Below are 12,628 nucleotides of genomic sequence, written 5' to 3' on the forward strand. Positions count from 1 at the left end.
TCTAAATCTGTGTGCTTACACGTGTGTATGTTTGTTATGCGTTCTTTGGAACCCGAGATAATTCCCATAGATCTTGTGATTTAAAAATCTCGTAGGTCCCTTAGGAAACAAATCTTGAATCCAGAGATGGCTGAGTCGTCTGAACTGAAAGCAATGGCCGAAGATAACCCCCTAGTTCCTGCTAAACAAATCTCGGAACCCCATGCTCCCTGCCTACCTATGGTGGGAGAGCAATACATTCAGCCTCTTAGGGGCTACTTTGTACCTAATGCATACACATCGCCGCCTTGCATCAGGTTCCCAGATGTTCAGGCGGCAGAATTTGAGATAGAGACTTCAGTCATTGCGATGTTGCCCAACTTTCATGGGAACTCAATAGAAAATACTTATCAGCATCTAGATGAGTTCTTGGAAATTTGTTCCACCATCCGCATCCCTAATTTCAGTGATGATGCTCTCCGTCTTAGGCTTTTCCCATTCTCTTAAAAGGATAAAGCCAAATATTGGCGACCTCTTTAGAACCGAACACGGTGACCAGTTTCGGAGAGCTATCACAAGTTTCTCACAGATAGATGGGGACCTCTTTCTCGAGACTTGGGAGTGTTTTAGAGACTTGCTCAAAAAATGCCCACATCCCCAAGTCCCCAAGTGGTAATTAGTCCAAACTTTTTTCGAAGAGTTGGCTGAGAAAGATAGGTCTATGGTTGATGTGTCATGCGGAGGTACTTTCCTCACCAAGCACGATAACAAGACATGGATTCTTTTTGAAAATCTGGTTGAGAATTCTCAACAGCACATTACTGCCACTCATAGACTACCTAATCCATCAAACTCTAAACCAAATGGAGTTTATGAGTTGGCCACTTGCCAAGACCTAGCCCCTACCCTGCATGTCATATCCAAAAAATTAGACTAGTGCTTATCCCTTGGATTGCAAACAACAGCGCATGCAGAGGTATATGTTATCTACTCTGACCCTTCCCATACATGTTACAATTGCCCTCACGCGCATTCCCAGCCTGAGCTTGTGCATGAGGAAGTAAAGGTCACCCAAAATTTATATGATAAGCCAGCTAATGACCCCTACTCGAATACCTACAACCCCTTGTGGAAATAACATCCTAACTTCTTGTGGAGGCCACAAGCTCTGGGTTTTCAATCTCAAAGATCTGCACAAGCTCCGAATGCTCCACCTCCATGACCATATCAAAATTTCCAACGTCACCCTGACTCCACCCCTTTATCATCCTTATTGCAGCAACAACCTCCACCTAAACCCAAATATGATTCATTTTAGGAGATGGTGCTGATAGCCCTCAAGCGAATCGAAGCCGGCCGTCAAGTGGATCGGAAACTCCTTTACTCCCATACCCAATCTATCACAAATCTAGAAACTTCCATGGGGCAACTAGATCCTACTTTAAGTAGGAGAGATGAAGGCAACTTACCAAGTTAGCCCATAATAAATCCAAAGGCCAATATGGGGTAGAGTGTGAACTGAATGCTAGTTCAATAGCTTATCGTGAGCAGACCCAGGTGGTAAGTTGTAAGGTGACAGATAATGAAACCGAAGAGCAATTGAGCAAAGAAGAGAAGGAAGAAGAAGAGAAGGTGGCACCAATTATTGATCCTTATCTCCTACCTTCTTCCAACCTAAAACATGACCACCTTGCTTCCTCACCCGTGGTTGGAGGGACCAAGCCACATTATGCCCCTCATAGGGCCTTTCATGTCTATCCAGCCCCATGCCCTTTAGATCTTCCTATGCCCCGCTTATCTAATGAGGAGACCACCATTGAGTCCATTTTGGATGCATTCTGGTGATTTCAAGCCAACCAACCCCTCTTGGATGCAATGAATAAAATGCCTAAATATGCACAAATCATTAGGGAACTATATAGGTTGCAAAAAGAATCAAGCGCAACTATGAATGGATAAGCGCGGTTGACTAAGCATTGGAGTTCCATGACACAAAGTCACCTCCCTCCTCAATTAAGACCCCGGCTCCCCTACTATCTCCTGTGTAATTGGTGATTATGCCATTGAAGGGGCTATTTAAGATCTAGGGGCAAGTGTGAACATCCTCCCATACTCAGCCTATCAGCAACTTAACATTGGAAAGCTACATTCCACTCAGGTCACGTTGAGTTTAGTTGATCGATCCCTCAAGAAAACTAGGGGTGTAGTAGAGGATGTCATAGTCATAGTTGGAGAATTCCATTACCTGGTTGACTTCATTATTCTAGATATGGAACCCTCCACAAACCCAATCCTTGTCCTTTTGGGATGACCACTCATAGCCATGGCTAATGCCAGCAATCAATAAAGGACAAGGATTATGGACATCTCATGGGGCCATAAGTGACGTAAGCTGAACATATTTAATGGCTCTCAACATCCACTTAACGCCATCCAAGCTGTGGATGAAGAAATGATTGATAAAATTGTTAAAGAAGCAGCTCCCTCAATGCTATGGAAATACCATTGGGATAGTACACTTCAGCTTGACAGCCCTAGCATTGCCAAATTTGAGGACCCTTTTGAGCAATTTATAACAAAACATGATTTGGCCCCTAATTCTGAAAATAAGTTGGGGAATGTAACTTTGGGTGTAAGGAAGAGAATGGAGAAACCAATATTAACTGGGAACCAGGCTGAATTCAAGTTGAGCTTCAAAGCACTTGGCTAAAGACAGTAAACTTAGTGCTTCCGATAGGCAACCTGATTGTTTTTCTTTTCTTTTTGAGTTCTTAGGGTAGTTAGAAAAGACTAACTAGAGTTCAAAGTTTTTAGGGTAGGCTTTAGGATAAGTTGGGGGTACAACAAAAAGAAGTGACCATCACATGTATGAGCGACATGGCCAAGCCCCTGCACTGCTTTGAGATTGGAAAATTCTGATATGGTCGACTAGGTCTGCAACCAGCACTAAGCTTGGTGCGCCCTGGTCAAGAATCAATAAAAAGTTGCTTAAAACCTGCTTGACATCAACTCTTCATCTCCCGCCTTCCCATTACAGCTTGGGTAAGCATAATCGCCCTCTTCTTGCACTTGCTACTTGAGCAAGCCATAGCCACATTGCACTCCCTTGAAATGTCTTCTCCTTCTGATTCATCTCTAGTATCCTCCCATGCATCATCTCAGCCCGCTTCCAATAGGCTACGGCTTCGAGCCTTGCCACGGCGGGGGTCTTCATCGCTGGGCCAGCAGGGTTCAGAGTTATAGGAGGAGGTTGTGCACGTAATAGGGGCACTTAGCAGACATTTGTGGCAGATACCATGGCGAGGGTTGGCCTCGTGACCAGGGGGCTCACCACGCTCAATAACACCATCAATCGTGAACTCGACCTCCATCGGTCTTTATGAGGTCCAATTTCCCCACCCCCTGCCATTCCAACAATTCCAACCTAACATGTCATATATTCCACCGTCGAAGGTCTCCAATCCTCCAGCCATAGCACTTTCGGCTCCCAGGCCCGACCCACAACCATGGCCATACCCCTTTCAATCATATCAGTCCCTCCTGCCATGTACCATGCTTGATCAGCCGAGGCCACTCTAGTCTTTACAGCCACGACAGACTCGACCTCCACTATCTCTCTATCGATTTCAGTACCTGTGGGAAACAACACCTACTCATGATGTAGCATTAGCCAAGGCACTGATGTTGTTGGCCTTATAAGGCTTAAAATCTTATTATCTTGTTTTGATGCTAACAAAAAAGTGGAATTTAATGTATTTGTGTGAGTAATGTTATCTCAAGGCTCATATATGAGAAAGTAAGGTCAAAGTACTCACAAGGATCAAATGAAGCTTAAAAGAGTCAAAGCATGGACTTAAAGATGATTTTTTAAAGCTTGAAGAAAATGAGGACATGGATGATAAGCCAAAGAAAAGTTAGAAGTCAAAAGAGAAAAAGAAAAGAAAAGAGAAAAAGCTTAAAGAAAGACAAAGCATGAAGACTCAAGAAGTGAAAAGTCTTAGAAGTCTTTATAGAAGTATTTTAATGTTTAAATATCGTTTGAAATATTATTAAGCTTTTAAGTTAACCTCTTGGACCTAAATGCCTTTTAAAATACTTGGAAAATATTTTTATAAGGTCAAAATACATTTCAAAAAGGTTAGAATTATTTTTGGAATGAAAAACACCAAAAAGAGGTTTTTCCAAATGCAGTCATTTTTCATACATCTGCTTTGAGGTGCATTTGTATTTATCAAAGACTTCTTATTTTAAACATTTTTCAACATGGAAGTTGTAGGCGTTTTTCGTAGCTTTCTTTTGACACCAAGAACACCTAATTTGGAGTTATATAGAAAAAGTTATGATTAAAATACTGAATCAGGGTCAAAGTTGTCAGCCAACTGAACACTGTTCACAGAGGGAACTTCAGATGACTGAACAGCAGATAGAATATCTTTAGATGACTGAAGATTAAGTTTAGTCATCTGAATATTTTTGCTGAAGGTATTCTAAAGAGGCAGAACCACCTTAGACGATTGAACTCGAGACTTCAGTCATTTGAACACTGTTAACGAGCAGAAATTTTAAAAGTTTAATTTTTAAATATCCGTTGCTTGGCTCCAAACTTTTTAAAATCTTGGAAAACACTCCAGAGAAACTTTAGCAACATGGAAACAAGTTTGATTGCCTATAAATACATGGTTTTCCAAATCAAAACTTATCCAATAATTGAAAAATCTTATTAAGAAGCTAAAAGCACTCTTGTTCTTACAAAGCTCTCTTGCTCACTCATTGCAAATCTCTTTTGCTGAGATATTATGAAGTGCTGATCCTTCCTCCTTTGAATTTGTACTGCTAATCCTCATCTAATAAGGATATTGGTGAATTCTACACTTGAGCTTCATTCTATTTCATATTGATATTTCTACATTGAAGTATATAGTGTTGAAATTGTACTAACTTGCTCTTTGTGAGAGCATATTTGTACGCATATTATATCTTATTTCTTGTAGTTATTTGATGTTCCAAAGATTGTTTGGATCGTTGGCAAAGTAAGGGGATATTGCTTAGAGAGGCGAGCTCTAACCTAAAGGAGTGACCGAACGAGAGGACATCGTTTGGAGAAGGTGGGCTCTAGCCTTAACCAAGGAGTGTTGAAAAGGTTTGTTCCGCCGTTAAAGGAACAAGTTTAGTGAGTCCTTTGGTGGTTTGCCAAAGGCGAGGACGTAGGCTGGGTATAAGCCGAACCTCATAAAAATCCCAATTTCACTTTCTCTTTCCCTTTACTCTTTATTTTCAGTTCATATACAACTGTATGGATGTTTTAAATATCTTAATCATACATACTACATATATTTGGAAATCAAGTAAACTTAAAGTCCAATTTTGATTTGGGTTGGGGAAACCAAAAGGGAGTACGTTGGTTACACCATATCTTGCGGAAACCATACGGGAGTACGTTACTTGGTTAACATCCCAAAGATAAATAAACTAAGAGTTTATTTGAATTCTGAATATTGGAAAGAGTGTGGATATTGTGTTGATTGAATGTTATATTACGCATCTTATTGAAGAAGCAAATCCATCAATGCTAGGCTTTATATCAACAAATACAAATTTCATATATACAGGGCTTATATAAACAAACAAATCATATTAAGTTCTTATATTTCCAAAGCGTTGTATGTATTAATTTTGGTTTGGTTGTTTACTTTCAAATTTTGATTGATTGGTTTGGTTGAATGATTACTTGGGTGATTGATTACTTGAATGGTTGAATGATTGTATGATTGAATACTGAATTAAGAAATAAGCTTTTTCTGAAAGTTTGAAAAATCAACAAGTTAAGAATTCATTAAAAAGACTTTAAAAAATTTAAGAATTCTTAAAGGGAATTAAAATAAAGTTTTAAAATCCAATTCACCCCCCCCCCTCTTGGGACTACATGCTGCTTTTCACGTCTTATTCAAATTCTACCTCTTATTCTGTCTAAAATCAACATTACTGTGTCATTTACTATTGGGTCTTGTATTGTGCTTCTGTGGCACACTTTGCCTTGTTTTTATTTTCTTTTCTTTTCTTCTCCTTCCTCACACCATGTTTTGGATTGGCAGTCCAATTGCTTGTAATGTGGTCACGCGATTATACTACCTTTTGACATGAATGAAATATAGATGGTGCTTTTGGCTATTACGTGTATTTTGTGCTAAAGTGTATTTTTGTATGCATACTTTTCTAGTTATTATATTTTGCAAGTACACTGTTTGTTCTTACTGGCATCATGCACTGTCCTATCTCTTGCCCGGGTTCTATTTTTCTTTACAAACTTGTTAGCTTTGGTGTATTCCTAAGAGGGGGGGGGGGGGTGAATTGGGTATTTAAAAAATTTGTCCCTAGATCAACCAATCTAGCAATAGCATTACACAAACCTAGGGTCTTTCTATTTAATTATAAATTCAATTAACACATGTACTACATATTATGAATCAAGCATACAACATACATGTGCTGAAAATGAAAGTGCGAAAAATAAATTTGTGAAAATATAAAGAACACACATGATATGTTATCGAGGTTCAGCCAACTGTGCCGGCGTCCCCGAATCTAGCTCGCAAGCCCAAGGATTCCACTAAAACTCACTTAATGGGTGGAGCGGCACCGATTACAATTAGGCTAATTAGCACAGGGCTGACCTCAACCTTTACAAATTCTCCTTGTACGGCAAAGAAGACCCTAAAAATCCTTATGGGCTAGATTACCGCCCCCTCAGGCCACGCCTAGAATACAACCGAATTACAATACAAACTATGTACAATATAATGCTTCTTCGATAAACAGATATGTACCAATACAGATCAATCAAATGCACATCAACTATATAGGTAAATATAAGCTCAGTGATGTGTATTTTTGTGCAAGCCACACTCGACAAGAAATGATCGCAAGAATGTTCAAGAGTGTTCTAAACAAGCTATGTCTTTGAAACAAGTTATATTAAATCTCAATGTTGAATCAAAGTTTCAAAGATGCTTAATCAAATATTCAAACTAACTCAAAAATATTTTCCTTCAATGTAATGAGCTTAAGAGTAGTTTGAAAAATATTATATCTTGTAGAAAATACCTTTGCACAACAAAATCAAAGCTAAGGGAATCTTGCAATAACAATGCAAAGATCCCTAAGCTTGTTAGTTTATCGAAACACAAGATTTATAATATTGAAATATATGGAATAAACTTAACTAAACTCCCCAAAAATAAATCACACAATCAAACAAGAATAATGGGAGTATTAGTAGTATCTAGTAATCACAAGCACACTCAATAAGCTTTCACAATATCAATATGTATCAAGGGAATGAATATTTGAGAGTACAAAATGAGATTTTGAGATAGAGAGGATTTTTGCTAATGATTTTGGCTAATCTCCTCTCAATCTTCACAAATAAACCCATATTTATAAACAAGGTTAAAAATATAACTGTTTGGGACCTATTGGGTATTCTTAGAAAATTCTAAAAACACTTAAGAGTAATTAACCCATTTTAACCCTTATTTACCTCGGGTAAAATAAATTTAACCTGAGAAGGTTCGGGTGGCTGAACCGAGGTTCGTTCGCCCGAACAGACTCATTTTGAATAATACTTTAAAATAGTTCGGCAAACCGAGTCATGTTACAGTAGCCCAAACAAAATTTAGCAGCATTTGTTCCTAGATTCGGGTGCTTGGTCAGTGAGTTGGTAGCCCGAACACAGAGGCTTGGTCGCTTGGGCCTGTTTTGAACTTTTTTCCTCGGCAGCCCGAGTTGGCAAGGGGTCCCTTTCAAAGGGTTCGGGTGCCCGGGGATGATATGTTTAAAACAAGTTCGGTCACTGGAGAGCTTGGTCAACTATTGGCTTTTCAACAATTTGGGTGCCGGAGGAGTTTTGTACTCCTGAGGTTCGGTCGCCCGAGCTCTCTCAAACTTCCCTATAATGTTCAATTCAATTCATATTTAACACTTGTGATTGTGAATGATATTTGTGCATGAAGGGTGCCCTAATGACATTCGGTACCATATGGTCATGTTAAGCTTACAAAACCTACATGCATGACATGCAAAGAATATTACAGACCGATATAAATTATTATAGAACCAAATAATATAAATTACAACAAGAAATAATCTTCAGGGTCTTTAGGCTTTACTTCCTATGCCATCAATTGATTTGCTAATATAAACCTGCACACAAACTTGAAAGCTATCAAATACTAGAGTATTTGTCATTATCAAAACCGGGTGTGACCTATAAGGTCAACAAAACATCAATGGGGACACTGAAGTTCTAAGTTGGGGTAAGGGGTGGCACACTGTATGGCATATTCATGCACAAAATGACACATTTTAAAATTTTTGAACACAAATTCCAGTGAACCATGCTAACATATTGTATACCCTCTACATACCCCTATATAACCTAGTGTACATGCGTAGGCCTCTTAGTTACATGATTTCATTATGCTCACAAATAATGTAGTGAATTAATTGTGTAAAACTCATATAACATGGTTGACAACTTGATATCATTCTAGGTATTTGACTAGCAGTTTGTTTGGGTCAATACTGCAATGTAAATTATGGTATGTACATAGTACTTCACAGGGCTAAAAACACACTTGCACATGATTTGTAACACTTAGGGTTCTTTGGGAGCATTGAGAGAACAACCATGGTGACTATGACACGTTGTGAGGCCCTGTTGAGCCATTCGTTCATTTCTCGAGTTTTTGACGTCAAACTCTGAGTTTATAAAACTCAACTATCTTTCTTTTACTTGATTTCTTTTGTCAACTAGTCTTTGCTCTTGTTTTTGCTAGCCTAGAGGTGACATCAAGTGGGGATATACAAATCTAGGTCTCGTAGCTTACTCAAGACATAAAGATTAAGCCACCCCTAGAGACTTCTTCCATGGACTCCTATTCGAGATATATTCCTATTGAAAACATAAAGACAAGATAAAAAGGTGATGATTTTTTCAGCATATTAAGCAAATAAATAAAATCAAAAAATAATAAAAACATGAGCAGAGAGAAATGAAAACAAAAATATACATCTGCTCTGAGAAAAGATTAAAAGGTCAAGCTAAGGACATGCACTACAAGTCTACACGTATGAAGGATCTTCTGACCAATGTATTTTCTGAATTCACGCAAGCCTGGGAATAAGTTCATCTAGGATAGTCTTGATTAAATATGATGAGTGAGTGAGAAGATGTTAGGGTGAAGAAATCGACACCTTTAAGGTTGGATCCCTTTCCTATAAGACTAGTTCACTCTGCACTTCTAGCGTTAGTTCTTCAAATATGTGGGACGTTTGACCATGACACTCTTCCTTATATATGAGAGTGAACCCATTCTATTGAGTGAATTTTTAGGGAATAAATCAGTGAGGCTGAGTCAAGACGACCGTTCTATAGGTGCCTCCGAGCATTTTGAGTGAGAAAAATCATACACCTTATACATGCCTTGTGAAGTGGCCTATTCATACTTGGATTTACATGCTAATATTAACTTTGAATTATAATCATGGGTTAATTCTCTGTGAGTAGTATCTTGAAATGGTTGTATTATATTAAGCTTTGCATGGCTAAAATGCTGCAGAGTGTTTGTACGGTGGATTCGTGTATGAAGGAATCTGTATGTAATAACATTATATTTCTGTATATAAAATGTAATGATTGTGTTGCATGTGTTTCCATCTTTCAAACTGGTGTTTGTGGGTATCGCTCTGGAAACCCTCACAAGACTAGAACTTGTCCACTGGGATCAACCTAGGGATTTAAAGCCTTATTGCATACGGTAAATGCAATCGTGTTTCTAGCAAAAGAGGATGTAGGTAGGATTTGGTAGTTTTCTTTGATTTTGCTTTGCTCGAGGACTAGCAAAGTGTAAGTTGGGGGTTGTGATGAGTCCTTGAAATATATGACTTCAAACCCTCATTTATATTTGTTTATCCTCATTTTATAATATATTTTCCCAGAGTTATTATTGTTCAGAGTTATGCAAGGTTTGTTTGCCTTTTTCAAGAAAAACAAGTTAAACCCATGGAGTTAGGCATTACAAGAAGTCAAGGAAGATTTGGACAACTCAAAGCTCAAATCCAGCTGTCCACCCAAGCTCCAGAAGCTTCAGATCATGGATGGACATGAAGATGATGCTCGACCATGTGGCGTAACCAGCAACACATAAGGTTGACCTAGTCTTGCACCGCAGACTCCAAGGTTCAAACTGAGTTCAGAATGCTACAAGGTTCAACCAAGTGCTCGACTAAGGGACTCTCTGGGGTGACCATGTTGAGATACTGAGATAGAACTGAAATTCAGAAATACGGAAAGTCTCAACAAAGTGTTCAACCAAGAGACTCTCAGGGGCGACTATGTCGAGATACCAAGATTTCCTGAAGGTCAAGATACTCCAAGTCTTGACCATTAGCTTAACCATCAAGACCCTGAGGAGTGATGGATTTGAATACATTGAAGATTCAAATCCCTAACTTCCCACGAGTCTCGAATAGGGCGCGGACAAGAATGATAGAGGAGCAACTTGGTCGACAGCAACGATCTTCTGCGTAAGTTTTGCTGCAAACTTTCCTAATTTGTGAAGCAAACCTTGTAAACCTTAGAGCCTATAAGTATTCAATATGAACAAAAGCTCTAGGTTCCTCTTTGTCCTCTCTTAGGTTAGTGATAGACCTAGGAAGCCATTGTGAGCCAAGTTAGAATAGGAGTAAAGTAGTCTCGATTCGTGTATGGAGTGTCCTATGGCCTGTGACAACCGGTGGTGTTCATACAATAGCTGTGTATATTAGATGATCTCCTCTTGTAATTATGACTTTAGTGACAGAAGTTTTGAATGATAAAAGGATGATTTTTTTACTCATGCTTTCATTTACTGCTTTCAATTCTCCACTTTCCATTTACTTGTTGTGTGTTTGATGAAAGATTGCAGATAAGGATAAGAACTGTTATGTATCATTCAGAGGGAAATAGTTAGCTACGGAACCGCGGAGGTGTTCGTTATCATTGAGATAGGGTATACTCTAGTTCTCGACTATACTCCTAATGGTTGGTGCACCTTTGCTACCCTATGCCCTCGATCGCTCCTCTCTCACTTTGGCCCACTCGAGTTAGTACTTCTATGGAAGTTTGGATGAGCGTAGTTAGAAGCATGGCATCCAGCATCTTATTCAGATCATAGTATCACTTTGTAGGAGTAGAGTAACTTAGAAATTTACTTGCTTTCCTTTACATGCTTTCTAGTAGTTGTTAGACAATCACCATTGCAAAATACCATCTTTCACTTCTTTTTCATAACAAGGCTTTAGTAAACCAAATTGGAATTGTTGGCTTTAAAAGGTTTAAAATCTTGTTTTGATTATAGAAAACAAGAGGGGCTTAACATATTTGGTTAAGTGATGATATTTTAGGACTCAAGTATGCGAATACAAGGTTAAATGTTCACAAGGATCATTTAAAGCTTACACTCCAAAGAAAGGTGATCAAATGAAGCTTCAAGAATATTAAGGCATGGATTCAAAGATGATCTAATAAAACTTGAAGATCATGAGAGCATGAATGAGAACTTGTTAAAGTATATTAAAGCTTGAAGACAATATGGAGCCAAAGAAATACAAGCATGAAGACTTAAGTGCTTAGAAGAAGAAGTCTTTATATAAGTACTTCATGTTTTAAATATCTTACGAAAATATGTTGAAAGCTCTTCTAGGGTTATTCATTGATTTCGAGACCATACTTAAAATCTCGAAAAATATTTTATAAGAAATCAAAGCAAGAGAGCAAAAAGGATTTTTGAAAATTAAAATGAAAAAACTAAATTTGTTTTGCCTAGATGACTGAGATGCACCCTCAGAAGACTGAAGAAATACTTTAGAAGACTGAAGTTTTACTTCAATGTATTGAATAATTTCTTCAAAAGAAGAATTAGTTCAGTCTACTGAAGATTTTTTTAAAGGACTACAGAAGAGGCAGTGCACCCTCAGAAGATTGAACCCTTAGTTCAATCATCTAATATAGGACTTCAGATGACTGAACCCTCAGTTCAGTCATCTGACCCCGCGTCGAGTTCAAAATTTTTAGTGTGTTATGGAACATCACAATACTGAACCTGATACTTCAGTCATCTGAACACTATTAATGGTTAGAAATTTTAAATGTTTTAAATTTTCAATAATGATTTCTTGAGCCCCAAATTTTCTAAAATCTTGGAAGATAGTCCGATTAATCTTGGGCAACACGAAATTACTTTTATAAGCCTATAAATACATGGTTTTGCAAATAAAATCAAACCAAGAATTGAAAAATATGCTGAAAGCCATCTTGCTATTAAAGCCCTCTTTTGCTTACTCATTGGAAAATATGAATTGCGGAATTTTTGAAGTGCTGATCATCATACTTCTGAGTTCTGAGTTGCTAATTCTCATCTAGAAGGAACTTGGTGATAAATTCTCTTAAGCTTCAATCTTTTTTCTTTTGATATTTAAATATTGAAGTATCTAGTGTTTGAAATTGTACTAATCTACTCTATGTGAGAGTGTCATTGTACGTAGAGTTTATTTCTTGTCTTTTGTAGTTCTTAGACGATTCCAGGTTGTTGGATCATTGACCGAGTGTGGG

The 12,628-nt window shown here is 38.1% G+C and overlaps 1 non-coding gene across 1 annotated transcript; it reads right to left on the bottom strand.

The window, feature by feature from the left end:
- Window positions 1-536: 536 nt before the first annotated feature.
- Window positions 537-642, bottom strand: LOC131147332 (small nucleolar RNA R71). Its single transcript, XR_009134721.1, has one exon. It is a non-coding gene; the product is annotated as a small nucleolar RNA R71 (small nucleolar RNA).
- Window positions 643-12,628: the final 11,986 nt, after the last annotated feature.

Source organism: Malania oleifera, chromosome 1, assembly GCF_029873635.1.
Source record: "Malania oleifera isolate guangnan ecotype guangnan chromosome 1, ASM2987363v1, whole genome shotgun sequence".
Lineage (NCBI taxonomy): Eukaryota > Viridiplantae > Streptophyta > Magnoliopsida > Santalales > Ximeniaceae > Malania > Malania oleifera.